Raw genomic sequence first — 15997 nt, 5'->3', positions numbered from 1 at the left:
TTTTTGTCTATACATGTATTTGTACACACCCTTTGTTCATGCATTGTCTTTGCGTGGAATGTTTGCTGAAGCAAAGTAGAACTGAGGCATTAACCCTTACCAAGCAGACAAATTACATCTCCATGGAGTACCATTGTACTATTTTGAAGTACGTTTCTGTGTTAAAGTAATTATAATTTAAAAACCTTCGCAGTGACAATATACAAGAAACTACATAAAACTTAAAGTTGTAAAGGCATCCGATGTAAACAAAAGGAAAAGCACACTGATCTATAAGCTACAGAAATGCGTGAATACATGACACACAGGATCACTGAGGATCACTGAGGGTTTTTAGCTGATACCATTGGATTTACAAATCGGTCAATTTAACATGTTGGTCCAATATCTTTAGCGCTTCATGTTGAATTAACAGATGTCCAGTTGGCATTCATACTCCCCTAATTGTCAACTGAATGCAATTTAATGAATATATTTTCATTTGATAACACTTATATGATAACATCCCAAGATATTTGTATCTATAAAGAAAAAAAAATCAATATCGTCAAGGACGAAACAATGTACAATATCAATCTGATTAAAATACAGATCCTTATTATCACTACGTTTGATAAGAGGATCTGAGAAAATCCCATTAGGGGTCATGTCCAGGTGACCTTTGAAAATAGCCAATCAAATTGCTACTTGCAAAATTTTGACAGTGAATTTCAGGTACGAAATATTTTGTAAAAAAACTGTCAGAATTATTTTGGTTTACGTAGTCATCTCGCCCAAAGAGCACAATAAAGCTTATTGTATAAGTATACTGGGACGAAATATCGTTTTCAATGGATGTGACAAGGTGTAAAAATGTATCCTATATGAAGACCACGTGGTATAAAGGTCATCTGGACTTGACCCCCTATGGGATATTGTCATATCCTTTATGTAACGGAGTGGGTATAAGGATCTGCATTTTAATCAGATTGCCATTTTCTGTGATCGATGGCACAAAAATAAGCGGATAGCAGATCATGCACCCCTGAATGTCAAATGCGCTTGGTAAGTATACATAGGGTTGCAGTGAAAAAGTAAATATATGTATATGAATGCTATAAAGCACCGTGGTAGTCAAATAATTTCAAGCCAAATATTCATTATTTTGTAATCTTATCTGTCTCAAAAATGAGCATTAATAAATACAATCCTATGTTAAAAATGATCATCAAAATGTCTATATCGAACAAGATATTTGATAATTGTATGTCTACATGGTAACGAACTTCAAGTTGTCGACTACCGCGTTTTCCAATTGGTGCATTATGCACAACAAGAGTAAAGAGAGAGATACATGTACATGTTGTACTTATAAAATTCCAGAAAGGTTCATTAAGTATTAAGCTCACATGTTGAATCTCTATAAGAATCAAGAAAGATGACTTTCTAAACATGAAATTTGAAAAAGATCCTTAATACTCTCTGGCAAATACATGTAACGGTATCGAAATAAATCGATTTCGGATTGATTCCGAAATATATTATACAAAACTGGATCTACATATGAAACCCCTCCAGTACTTTCAGAGAAATAACAGAAATAAAAGACGGACGGATGACGAGCAATGGGGGGAAGGCTATTTTTATAGCTCGCCAACCATTTGCTGATGGTGGGTTTAAAAGATCAATTCAATAAAAGTATTTTGACGGGGTATCCATTGGAGTTGCATGAATGCGTAAATAACGATTACATGTACAATGCTGTAATATTCAGTTTTCGCAACTTTGGATGTGACCGTTACCCCTACAGTTCTAAGTGTGACCGATATCACTTTCATAATTTCTAATTAAGAACCGTCTATGTTTCTCCACAAGCAGATATAATGAATGAAATATTTTCTTTCAACAGTCATATATTACATATTAGTAAACGGGACAGTTTTGTGGCAGCAAAATTTATTTATTTACAACTTTTAACGTTTTAGTGAATAAAATGTGACCGATATCCCTGCTGTCGGAAAATATTGTGTCGAGGTGTTTGCATAATCTGAGCTAGTTTGACCATATTTAATAGCTTCATAGAATCTCTAACAATACACTGTCTTTGACGCACGATAGGTTTAGAAGATGCATTGCTTTTATATCATAATTTCAGCCGATTTTCATCTTGAAGCGGGCGTTTTTTCATTGTTTTTGTGTGCCCGATATCACTTCCGGTGACGTAGGTTGTCCCCATTGATATCGTGCTATACCAAAAAACCTGTTGCGTCTACGAAGTAAAATAAAACAAATGAGACATGTATTACTGGGTTAGGTTTCTAACCATAAACATAAAATTGGCTATTTAAAAAAACATGGAACACAAAAGAACCTTTCGGTTAGTTGTGACTAGCCTTTTAATTACTATGCTTACAAACAATGTAGGGAGATAAAGGTCAGTATTAACACTTATTTTATTTACTATAACTGTAAAACTTGTATTGTACATCCTCTTTTATATATTTATTTGTTGTTGCCATCTCAAAAGTAACTTTATGATATACAATCATTACCTGATGCCCTACAATTCACAATGACCCTACCCATTGTTTGACAGTGTATACTACAGGCTGTCATATCCATTGTTCCTCACTGGCTGTAATTGTACAAGTATCTTTTTGTTAGCTGCGTACACATACAAATATGACTGAATAAGAATCAACTAACGTACACGGAGACGTCTTCTTAGATAACGTTAAAAACACTAAACAAATGAAGTCATTCTTAATGAAGTAATCAAGAAGAAATAGCACTAGAAAAGGGAATAAGACTATGATAATATTTTTTGTAAATATATACGGGTTATATCCCTGTTGTCATTATTTTTGTTCCCTGTACGTCATAACGTAGTTGACGTAAAAGTACAATATGGGTATAAAATATGGGTATAAACGTTTATTATTTCATAAATATAGTCTTTACATCAGGTTACATTTGACAGTACACTTAAACTGTAATTGTATGCGTGTAGGAATATATCAGTTAATTTATATCCGCGTATTCGGTATAAGTGACGAGACAAATATACAATGACTTGAGGCACGGGTAATTGATAGCTGGTATCTAAAAATATATTTAAGATGCACTTACATCCTACATTCAACTCGGCTGTTCATTAGAGTAGCCGAGGTGACTTCTGTAGGAGTACATCTGTATACTACACTACAGTACACTACCATTACTCGCTGCGCTCACCTGTCAACTAGGGTTACCATTTCAGACAATGATTCAGTACCATCTCGTACCAACATACCTCCCCAGTGTAAAAACACTATACTGGTGGTTGATAACAGTGTGGTTATTGAAACGTCACGTGTAATAATTGTGTTGGTTGTGTTACAATGTTTTTAGCTTTGCTTAACAACCCGAAGAATATTTTTCACAATATTGTCAGCCTGGTAAATACGCACAGAGACATGTAACTTATAAAATTTAAACTTTATTCATTTAACATCGATTGCGGAATACGTGATATAACTTATACAAATCACTTTCGATGGTCTGAATATAAGCGCGGTTACCTCGTCACGTCTGTGCAAGGGTCGAACTCGGGCCGGCTAGGTGAAAGGCGAGTGGCTTAATCACTGCAACACCCGATCACCCTTAACGCATTTGTTTTGACTTGAACTCCATGCTATTGATGAGTCTACGGACATTTCAAAGGACGTGCAATCAAATTGTGACACAACACTCAGTGAATTTAAATTCGCTTTGCGCTTTTAAAGTTTATAATATTATCTAAACCACAGTCGAAAACATTATAATGATTTAGTGATGAAACATGAGGCATGATAACCACTCGACCATCAAGGCCCTCTACAGGGATGGTAATCAATGCGTCCACATGACATACCGACACATAACAACTGGTGAAGTGTCTCTGTCCCAACTGGTCAAGTAGAACACTCGAACTGTGATAGTAAAACTCTCTCCTAAGAGAGAAGATGATAAGAGAAGACGGAACGTTATTTGCCATTAATGATTGGATTGACAAACACAAAGAGACAAAACGAATGAATATAGAAGAAATACAAACTGATTAAAACTGTGCAAAGAGTAAGACTGTGTGGGTCTTAGATATATTAATACAATCTTTGTTCAACTTCGAGGGTGGGGCAACGGAATCACAAGCAATGGTAAGATATACATATAAAGTCATTTAGACAGAATAATAACAAAAATGTTAGATTTCTTTCTATTTATTTATATCATATAGGCATACTCTTACCTTCAGATGTAGTTATTTTACACCGGAAGAATACTGATAGCGTCCTGTCCTAACGCTTTTATTCAATCTCTTCCGACAGATGCATTTGCGCGTGTTTGTTACACCTGTTGCCGGTGTCATGGTGATCTGGCATACTATAGTGGCGGTGTTACGGTTTGGAGATGCTTTTATCAGAACTGTAAACTACACTTACATGTTCTCGATGGCACTTTGAATACGCAAAGGTACCGTGATCATATCCTACAGCCCTTAATTGTTCCTCATTTCGATACCCATTCGTCCCATCCTGATGGAGGATGATATCAGACCGCACAGGGCCCGCCTAGTACAAGATTAGTTCCAGCCAGAGCTCATAGGGACTATCCCATGACCTGCAATGTCGCCAGATGTGCAGCCCATTGAGCATGTTTGGGACTTTCTCGGACAGAAAGTCAATTTACGGGTTCCAAGATGCCGAAATATTGCAGAGTTACGAGCAGAATGGCAGTGATTACCTCAAAATCAACTTCGACGTCTGGTCCATGGCATGAGACGAAGGGTCCATGGATTGTACCGGAAGTGCATATGTTACACCACATATTGACAAAGGTATGGTTATTAAAACTTTTTGATGAGTTTTTGCATGGAGTGTTCTTGTGCAAAAACAGACTTGACAAAATTTTTAAATTTCTTTACATATTTTACATCCTTCAGGTGTCGCCCAACTAGTATTGCCCAACCCACACATTAAACATTTGGAATTAATGTGCTCTAAAACATTTACCTCTCTATGAAATCTTGTGCCCACCAGGGGATTTCCAGGAATCTATTTTTTGGTTTCATTCAGCGGTTCCTCAAGTACAATGTACTTTGATTTCGAATAGCGGTATTAACACAGGTACGGGGTTTGTGATAAATTGTACACTGTGAATATCGAAACATCAGGACAAATAATTTACTTGGTTGTTTTAGATAACTATTCATATGCCTTTCCTTACCAACATGAAGGGCGAAAGAATTATACCTGCTGCCCTTATTGCGTGATCGTACAAGACTAAATTTAGAATCTTACCGTTTCATTCTTCCTTACTTACTTTCTTCTTCCTAACGTCTGCCTTGACACCGTCTCACTTTTGGCCTTAGGTTGAGTGCTCGCTCCTGTGAGGTAGGCTCTCGGTTCTTTTCCTGTTAGCAATCTTTTCAAAATGTCCGTTTTTGAAGTTTCATGTTAATATTTATTTCCCCTTACAACAAGTTATAGGATTTGTTGCCTCATTGGAATACGTAAAGCGTCACTCTATTTCCTTTTGGAATCCAGATGTCATTCGTGTGGGGTAATGTCCATCTCATATATATGTGAAGGTTCGACCTGACGCTGGTCAATGGACGTATAACCGGTGTCTTGGTCAGATTGGTCTGAAAAGTAAGGATGTAAGTAGGGAATATATACAATGAGAAACAATGGCCTAAACATAAGTGACTTTTCTGAAAATCTTGCTAATTAGCTTAATTAGTAATGAACGGAATGATGAAGTTAATCATTCGTTAACGTATCCTTTCAATAAATCCATGGTCTAAATACTAATATATGTCAGAGTTATAGACAATTCATAAATGTATTTTGTATTATTTACTCGTTTCGGGGGTTTATACTTAAATGTTGTTGAGGTAAGACTACGCAAAACATTAATCAACGATGAATTAATCCACATAATGGAACAGCTGTTACAGTGATCAGTTGATATGTTCAGGTCACAGGGTCTAATACCTAATACTATATAAAAGGGCAAGGGAACCAATGATTTGCTTGGAAGAGGTACACCTGCCCATACAACAGTCCCGTATTCCGTCAAACTGACTAAATAATAACACATTTAATACCAACAATTTATTAACCAAATGACTAGGTTCAGTAAGAGGTAAAATCGGCCCTAGGAAAAAGTAAACAATAAACTAAAACAGACAACTTGAATATGTGTGCTACTAAAGAGTTGAAGACTCATAGTTTTGTAAAGTAAAATTTTGACGTGGAGAAAATGGGTCAATATAAGTCTTGATACGCATATTTGTGGATTTTGTGTGAATTTCCGGTAGTTTTAATTGTGTCCCCTAGGTACAAAGCCATATTTTGAAAAATAGAAACGATTTCATACAATCCATCAACTGTTTAAATTTCCTCTTGTAACATCCATGGGGCCAACATGAAAAATTAAAAATAAAGATACACAAAACGATGCTTTCGCTCATGATGATAGTAATATACAAAACGAGAATTCCCATTCAGAATCCGGAAATAATACAATGCAATATCTTTATTGAATATGGATGTATTTTAAATATTATCCAAATACAAAGCGGTGTTGTTGAATTTCTTACTTTGTTATGATTTATTATCGCTACAACATCATTATTTGTATAATAAAACACATTTTCTTTCCGCGTAATTTTTATCCGGAAAATCATTACTGCTGTTGTTTTTCGACTGCTAGAATCCCGGTCATCGCAAAAACAAAAGTTTCCTAGCAAGCTTTTGATTACTAGAATTATCTGCAGTAACCATCCTCCTTTATTATTTGTTGCTGGACATTGCCATCAAGTGTCAGGTATGCAACAGGTAGTTTAGTGTTGAGTACAATATTATGACGCATAATGATGTCAAAGGTTTTCTACGCATCCAGGTTCAAAGCTGTCTCACTAGCTCCAAAATATACTTATTGTGGAGGATTACAACCCTTGCAGTAATCAGTGGATGGTACCAGGAGCCAGAGTTGTTGGAACATGTGGACTTGTTGCTGCTGTAATTTGGTATCTTCGATTTGCCCGCCATGTTAGTACAGTGAGGTAAGTCAAGGACTGGTCTGTTTATATAGAAGATGCTGCCAATGTTCCAGTACTTGTGGACGAGTCTGAAAACGAGGGTGATAACGATCCAGAAGAGTAACTTCCACCTTCTTTAGACTTTTTACTGGATCTTTTCCATTCAAATTGTTAGAAATGTGTACTACCTCAATGTACAAGTAAGAGTACCTCTTCCAAGCAAATCGTTCCCTTTTCCTTTTATATATAGTAGATAAAGTATACACATGTATACACAGCATACTTTACTACTACGTTACTAATCCCTGTGGTTCATGTCAACATTTAGTGACGTCATAATGGTCACGTTTTGGATATAATTTTATCACTAAAACAAAACCTCTCTAACTCAGACAACAGGGGACCCAATTCAATGGTTCAAAAATAGGGGTATTTCGAGTCATCAGAGATCAACAGTAAAACCTATATCTCAAACTATGAAGAACCATACATGTCGAAGGAAAGTGTAGTCATTGACAAATGCTTTTCTTAAACAATAAAGATAGAAAACCTCAAGTCAATCATTTTAAGACGAACATGCTTTAATACTATATATGATGACCAGGGAATATATTTCTATTCGGGGATTAAGATGTATTCGACGGAGAACTGTTGAAGCTAGCTGGCGTTTTTTGGCATGAAATATATAAAAGTACGAAAAAACTATTACGTTTAACGTTTACGGCAAAATACAAAATTAGGTTTATTCTGAAATAAATATTCGAACACCAATTTTAGATGCAGTATACATATTGCTTGATGTAATTAATCTAACGACTGATGATGTCACCAGAAAAAACCCAGCTTGGTATCGATAGATCTCAGGTTTTATTTGTTTGTTTGATTTTTGTTTTGTTTTTCTTTTGTACGGCCACTAGGTGATAAAGAAAATAGTTTGCATGAAGAAAACTTAGTGTAAACTGCATATTGTATGCTATTTAGGACAAACGACTTTCTTGGGTCCTGGTAATTTCAGAGGACAAAGGTCAAATGATTGAAATGACAATATCAATTATTTAAGTCCTCCTACTTTAGAGTAGAAGTGATACATTTTGCAGGTTTTTTTTCCTTCTCGACACGAGTTTTTAATATCAATTTAGAATTTTTTCTTATCATTTATATTATTTATTATGTTTGGTTTTATTATTTAAGCATTAATGTTTTTAATGAATTGGCTTAAAACTTCCTTTTGCAACCATTTGATTACTTGAGAAGCTTTAGAGTACATGTTTAAGATACTTACATCCTAGTGTTTTATGGTCTGGTTGATAATACGAATAATTGAAACCATATAATGTAACCCCAGGAAGTAATCATCTAAATCGGGTCATGTCAGATCGACAGACAGCGTTAAACATCAATCTCAAGCTATCAAATGGTTAGAAGAGAAACCGTTCCTATGATGGTCGTGTCCAAACGTTTACCTGTACCCTTATTGGTTGAATTCTTTTCCTTGTCTTGTTTTCTGTAAATCGAAAAAAACATAGTTATTTATAGAAGTTTATAAATATCCAGACAAAGTCATTATGCACTAGCGTAATACCAGTCTTACTTTAAATTTTATATTCTCGGTGATGTTTTGAAGGTTGCAGAATTAATAGAGGTTTTGGGAACTTAAAAGAACAGCTCATTTAAACGTAAGTATAAAGAAAACTATTATGATTTCCTCAAAAATTATCAGGTTGATAACAAAATATATTTTGATCGAAATAATACTATGATGAATGATAACTGTTTTTTTTCTTTCTAAATGTTGTGTTTAAGGATTGAAGACGATAATAATTAGGTCCATTGATGTAAATAACCTGGTAGCTAGTGTTCGAAGGGTCCCAGGTTCGAGTTCAGGTTTGACCGGCATTCGAAATACTTACAAACGCAGATATTTCACTATGATGATGATCGTCGCAACAACAAAAAGTCCACAAACAGCAGACAACACAGCTATTATGATGTCTTTAGCATCGCCTATTAAATAAAATCACATTCGGGAAAATTATTTGCTACATACAAAACCACATCCAATGCTGCGGAAACACAAAAATAAACATTTCTGTTCATACATGTATTTTAACTTGCTTTGGAACAAAAGAAAGAATGCAAAGTTTCTTGTATTATGTTATATCAAAATTAAGGCTAAGCATATTTTGTCGCTGGATTTTATTGGAAACATTTTTAATAAATAAACTTATTTCATTTTGTTTTCATTTTGCCCTCGGTCGTTATGAGTGTAATATAACCTTGACCTTGTGAATAGGCAATTATAACACCTTTTGTAGAACAATAATGCTAACATATCTTTGAATACTTTATACTTAGTTTTTAGTAAACGATAAATCCAAAACCTATACAACTAAAAATATAATAAAAAAAAAAAATTAAAAAAAAATTAAAAAAAAAAACAAAAAAAACCCGTGAAATTTCAAGATGTTTACGGTTAAATACCCATCTGTATACATGTATATACGATTCTTATCTCGTGAATGTTCAGTTTTAGTGTGGGAGGAAACCGGAGTGTCAACGTGAATCGGGCAGGAGACCCCTAACATTTTCACGTGCGCGCCGGGGATCGAACGCCGCCCGGCTAGGCGAGCGGCTTAACCACTACTATACCCGATCACCTTATCGCTTTAAGAACATACTTGTGATACCCCGGGTTAATACCTTGCCTGTTTCAGCAATACTATTGAGAAATTCTACCCACCTACTCTTGTAAACAGTGCTATGTTACTATTTTTTGAAACATATGACGTTACACTCGTAAACACATGGCGTCACAATCCATACCTACCCACAAGGGCAGGTAATATGTAAATAAACAATAAGCCAATAGAAACAATACACATAAACCACATAGTATGCAATTAATCGGATGTCATACATTCATGTGACTTTTATTTTATGTCTTCTAACATAATGTAACGTGCAACCTCTCAATTTTAGACGGAGCTTCCTACTCCAGTAGCGATCGGGATCCCTCGACTACCTGATCAAGCAGTTCAACAATTTTTACAAGTTATTTACACAACTGGATATGTACACAGGCCTGGTCAGGGCCTCTGTCCCTATCGCCTGCCTTGTTACCCGTCGTACCTACGACGTGTACCGCGTCCTGCGGTATGCCCGACGCTGCCTAAGTGTCGTGTCCACTAAACCTGGTTTCGCAACTAGCCAGCAACCTGTACTCTTTTAGTAATCAGTATCGCCGATATGCCAGTGTCCCTGTTATACTCCGAGGACAGCCCCTGGCACGACTACCATTGTCCTGCTTTGGGGCACCTTCACTACCACTGTCACTGTGGTAACTAACCCCTAGTACGACTACCGCCAGTACAAGCCGGACGCACAGTGTCCCGCTCCGAGGTAAACCTGTAATTTGTCATTATAGTGACAAACCCCTGGCACTCTTGCCAGTATGAGTCTGAAGGACAGTGTCCTGCTCCGAGGTAATTATACAATTCCCCTCCCCAGCTGCAATCGCCAGTGTCCTGTTTTATAGACCTCCGCTGAATACAACCACCAGTAGTAGAATGTTGTAGGTCATGGCTTACCAGAGTAACCTTTTCAGCCGACCCCTTATGCAGGAGCGTCTGGCGTACTCAGGGCCGTTCACACACTGGTGCTGACACCACTATACAACGTGCACGCCACCAGACTGCCTTTGCAGGCAATCCCTTACTCAGGAGCTTCCAGCGACGCACACAATGTACCGATAACCAGAGTAGCCTTTTCAGGCAATCCCTTATTCAAAAGCTTCTGGCACCTGTATACAGTTACCGATCTCAATTCCAAAGCAAGTTGGTGTTCGCCAACGTATACATTGAACAGAGAATCCAGCCCCACACCTTCCTGTGTGATTCATTATACGTTAAGATTAATGTTCCCTGCCAGTGGTATTAACTCATTTGCATATGGTAACTTGTAACTCTAATTTCTTCTTCAATATGCGACACAAAATAACCTATATGAGCCTAATCAAATCCTTTTTATATCACAACAATATTGTAAATTACATTTCACCATTTTGGCAAATAAATCCATCACTAGTACCCAACTCAATTAATCTAATTGCAGTGTACGTAGTATCACTGACGTTAAACAAACGTGATCCAAGGGACGTTACTCTAACTGTAAATCATCACATTACCCCCTCCTTAAGATCATGCGTCCCGCATGATATAACCGCAACCATTGCTTTGTTACCATCACACTAGCCCTTAACAACTGACGAAAACTCCATCGCATTCCATATTCATAGAGTCTACAGCACACCTTGTAATTTTCCACGCGACTCTTCTATGTGCCCCTCGAGCCCTCTTGCCCTGTATCAATGCTCCCTTAGCCATTGCCTGTGTCGACATTGGAGTTTGCACAGAGGATGTTTGTCAACCTGAGAACTCTGCCTTTTTCCATTATTTCGATGCCCATGTCGTAATTGTTTAATTCGCAGTTTTCTCATAGACACTGGGCATGGCCGCCAGTATTTTCTCCCACTCTTGCAGTTAGAACCTGGCTTGTCATATATTACTTGACCATTTTGTTTACCCTTAGCTCTTAAAAGGCTTGTAGTGTCTATTGGAACTGATGTTTTTACATCGCTATGCAGCGGACCTGCCACAGTTGCGCCATGCTTCCTTCGGTTGTGACGCTGCGACCTACTGTGAGAGTTGGCCTGGAACTCGCACACTGCACACGACCAGCAAACCTCTGGCTTCACAAACGCCTTGTTCTCGTATTAGGAAATGACCCTGCGAAACACTTCAAAGTTCCCTTCAGTGTGTATGTCAACACTCTGGTTTCCGATTATTAATTTTTGTTCCATCATATTCACAACACATTTTTCCTTCTTGAGGAAACAAGTACCAGGACTCTGTCAACAGACAATCTGGCAACTACCAAATTGGTGTTGTACATATAGTGATTAATCACTATTATAATGTTAGTTTGTCCGCTCACAACCAATGGGTTTCCATTTGGCGATAATACATTAAAAACTTCTGTCAGACTCCTTTTGTTTCCACTTCTCTCACACATCGTTTGAAACATTTTGTCAGAGATCAGCGACAGTGTCGCTCCTGTGTCAACCAAAAACTTGCCAATAACTCGTCAATCAGAACCTCAACATAGATACCTGGCTCCGCAGCCTGTCCATATACATGTACCTGTTTTTTAACGGGATAGTTCTTGATGTTTCCCTTCCTACCTCCTGACCAGTCTTCATTTGCTTAGTGCATTCCCTCTGATAATGTCCCTTTTCACCGCAGTTAAAACAGTTACCAATGCGACCGTTAGTGTAACGACCGCCAGACCGCCGCCATTTGTTCAGATGTGCCAACAAATCCTCTATCCGGGTGTGTAAGCTTGTCAGTGTCCTCTGTACATCTGCCATGGCCGATGTCAGATCTCCCATCGCTTTGTTGCTTTGTTGGTCACGAACCTCCGCCTGGATATAAACCCCTGTGATTCCATATGTTTGTGGTCAGCCTAAATAAATGCTTCCAATTCAACCGCATGACGAATTGCTTTATTAAGACTGTTTGCCCTGGCTTGCTTTATCCTTAGCCTCATGTCGGAGTTCACCAACACATCTATGAATTGCTCCTTTGCTAGGACTTCTATAATACCGGATGGAGCAGTCGGGTATGCCTGGTTCGCCAGCCGTCTTATACTTTGACCGAGCTCCTGCAAAGATTATGTTGCCTTCTGTCGTTTCTTCCGCAACTGGGCACGGTAAAGCTCGGTCTGATTTGGCGATGCAAATCTTTCACTCAGTGCATTCACTGACCGGGTAACGAGACGGCAAGATACAAACCCATTTATGTCTCCGTCAAGTTGGCTAGCGCAGCGCAAGATTCAAAATGAATCTTGTAATCCAGCCATAGCCACTGCCATCATACGTTGCTGGCTTAATGTTAAATGACGGTGTTCTCATACCTCTTCGCTTACCGTCGCTCTTCAGCAGCAGTCTGTATGTGACCCCATCATCATTGCCATCATCCGGATAGTGTGCCACTGGCTCCCTTCGGTTATGACTTTCAAATCTCTTGATATCTGGCAGCGAACTCTGCCTTTGGGGTCCACGGTTAATACCGTCATCCCCAGCCTGCACCCGTACCTAATGTGTGACTACCAAGATATACAGACTTGCTTCGACCATCTGTGCCCCGCTCCCGGTCTTTACCTGTCTCGAATTGAGAACGCCTTGTAGTCACCCTTCCGGAATCAGTCATTGTCCGACCAGCGCATATTGGCGTTGAATATCTAGCAGGATTGTGTCCATACTGTAGTCTAGTTTCATAATTAGCAACACGAGCATCAAGCTCCTCTAATGTCGTATTGATGTCATCCTTGTCCATGACAAACAGTCACTGTTCAACTTTGATCCCACCGCTGCCGCCAATAAAATGTAACGTGCAACTTCTCAATTTTAGACGGAGCTACCTGCTCCAGTAGCGATCGGGATCCCTAGACTACCTAGTCGAGCAGTTGAACAATTGAAAATGTACACAGGCCTAGACAGTGCCTCTGTCCCTATCGCCTGCCTTGTCACCCGTCGTACCTACGACGTGTACCGCGTCCTGCGGTATGCCCGACACTGCTTAAGTGTCGTGTCGACTAATAGTCCAGCAGATAACTACAGATTTTCAGAAGAATTGTGCACTTAGTGGTAAAAGCACCAAATTTCGCACAGATGTTCTTTAGGGTATACTATTTCATTTCAGCGATGGGTGCAATTTGGTGTAGGTAAAACTGTTGATTTTACTGTTATGGTGACTCTAAAAGACACTTTAATTATCTGTTTTGTGCATTAACCAACGTTTTTATAACTGCTTTTACTTACTTTAATGATTCAATTTCGTTTTTTTATTTAAACTATGTACAAGACGCCACTGGAAAAACCCAGAAACGGCAAATGGAAAAGTTTAAAAAAAATTGTTCTACATATGTTTATACTATACATGTATTACCGTAGTTTTTTATAATTAGTCATTAGGTAAAAGGTGAATCCTTTCAGTCATTATACGCAATAAATGAACTTTTCAGTCATTTTACAAAATGCCTAAAACTGCTTGTTATATTATATAATGGCTGGTTATAGAAGATCACGGTAACATACATATCAATCGTAATCTAACAATTGTTTCTCATTTCAGAACTAATTAAAAATCACTAGATAAAATGCAGAATTTGACATAATGGCTGACATAATCTTCAAGCTGTATTCTACAATGGAAGATGGTGATTCGATAAGAGTTTTCCGATTGACTGGGAATTGTGTGTGTTGTACCAGATTGACACAAATGCAAATTGCCATTGTCCAGCTACTCATATACGATCTGATGCAGTTGCCGGCTACAAAATATTAGCAGAAAAACTTCTGAGGTTGGACGAACTTCACATTCTACCTTAAACAATAGATTTGAAATGTATCGATGATGGAAGTGGTATCGCGAATTGTTTCATCAGAATAAAGCAAAATGGCATAGATCGTACTACATAAAATACAATACAAATGAAGAGAAGCTAGCTGAAAAAAGGGATCAGAAAAAAGACATTGAAGTTGATGGTCCATCTGAGGAAAAAGGTACCAGAAGAAGCCTGTCATGTAAAACCACCTTTGGCGCATCAACCTGTTTCTTTTGTGGTCAAAAGTCTGAAGTTGCACAACTACACCAAGCATCGACTTTCGCTATCGATCAACGTGTTCGCGAGTGTGCTATACGGCTCCAAGATATAGCTCTTCTGGCAAAGTTAAGTGCAGGAGACCTGGTAGCTCAAGAAGTCAAATATCATGCTAAATGTTTGGTAGCCTTATACAATAGGACTTCGCGAATGAATGGGAACTATTACTACAGAAACATAATTGGATGAACGGGCGATCCATGGAGTAGCGATTGCGGAACTCATCAGTTACATAGAAGATTCCCGATGTGAAGAAAACGCTGCCCTAGTCTTCAAGATGTCAGAATTAACTAAAATTTATACTGGTAGAATTAAAACACTGGAGTTGACCTACGAAAATCGACTACATAGCACCAGACTGATGTATAGAACTATTGCTCATATTCCAGATATTGAGGCACATAATGAAAGACATGATAATTTGTTAGTGTTCAAGGATGATGCAGGAGCTGCTGTACGCAAAGTTTGTGAAGAGGGCTACGACCTAAATTATATGAAGATAAGGACCGTATCATCAAATATACGTCAGGATATTTTGACAACGGAATCATTATTTGAGCACATTTTCATATGGATGTCAAGAATCGTCAGTGCCAAGATCTTTACCGACCTTAGCCAGCATGGTAATGCATAGACCTGGTATCAACAGAGAGGCATATTCGCAACAGATTCTTTCTGTCTCACAAATACTAATGTATAACAAATTCAAGGGCGGGAAATAAAGTTCTGGTACGCAGCAACATCATGCGAGTAGGGAAACGTCTCTACCCATGTATCTCGGTATAATGGTTCATTGTCAGACTAGGAAGCGGAACCTCATCGATACCCTGTTCCATCTTGGATTGTCAGTTTCTTATGACAGAGTATTGTCCATATCGACAGATATTACCAAAGCACTTTGCCAACGTTACCAGTCGGACAATTTGGTATGCCCTCCCACACAAAAGAAGAACTTGTTCGCCACTGCGGCGGTCCATAATATAGACCATAACTCCAGTTCGACAACAGTCAAAGATTCGTTCCATTGGACCGGGATATCTATCTTCCAACACCCCGATAGCGACAGATCAGGCCAGGACAGACCACCTTTTCACGTCACATCCTCATCGAAGAGCCTCTCGGCAAGTCTCCCAGTATCGTACAGAAGCATCCCTCCAGCTATTCTTCGCACGAAGTTTCCCCCTATACCGTCGAGACAATTGGACATCATCGAGCTACTTCGAAGGGAATCTCAAA

At 38.3% G+C, this 15997-nt stretch overlaps 1 protein-coding gene, 1 long non-coding RNA gene and 1 pseudogene across 11 annotated transcripts in view; 1 reads left to right on the top strand and 2 right to left on the bottom strand.

Moving 5' to 3' along the window:
* Positions 1-15997, bottom strand: part of LOC138325026 (cell death abnormality protein 1-like) — a 314573-nt gene that overhangs the window by 201551 nt on the left and 97025 nt on the right. The window lies entirely within an intron of this gene.
* LOC138326108 (fucolectin-3-like) overlaps positions 1-15997 on the top strand; it is an 89395-nt pseudogene that overhangs the window by 54792 nt on the left and 18606 nt on the right.
* On the bottom strand, positions 5505-10371 carry LOC138325024 (uncharacterized). Its single transcript, XR_011208713.1, has 3 exons — positions 8953-10371; positions 8506-8546; positions 5505-5641 (listed from the first exon to the last, which is right to left on the bottom strand). It is a non-coding gene; the product is annotated as an uncharacterized lncRNA (long non-coding RNA).

Source organism: Argopecten irradians, chromosome 6 (assembly GCF_041381155.1).
Source record: "Argopecten irradians isolate NY chromosome 6, Ai_NY, whole genome shotgun sequence".
Lineage (NCBI taxonomy): Eukaryota > Metazoa > Mollusca > Bivalvia > Pectinida > Pectinidae > Argopecten > Argopecten irradians.
Note: the sequence above shows the minus strand (reverse complement) of the source record. Positions and strands in the feature narration are given on the sequence as shown.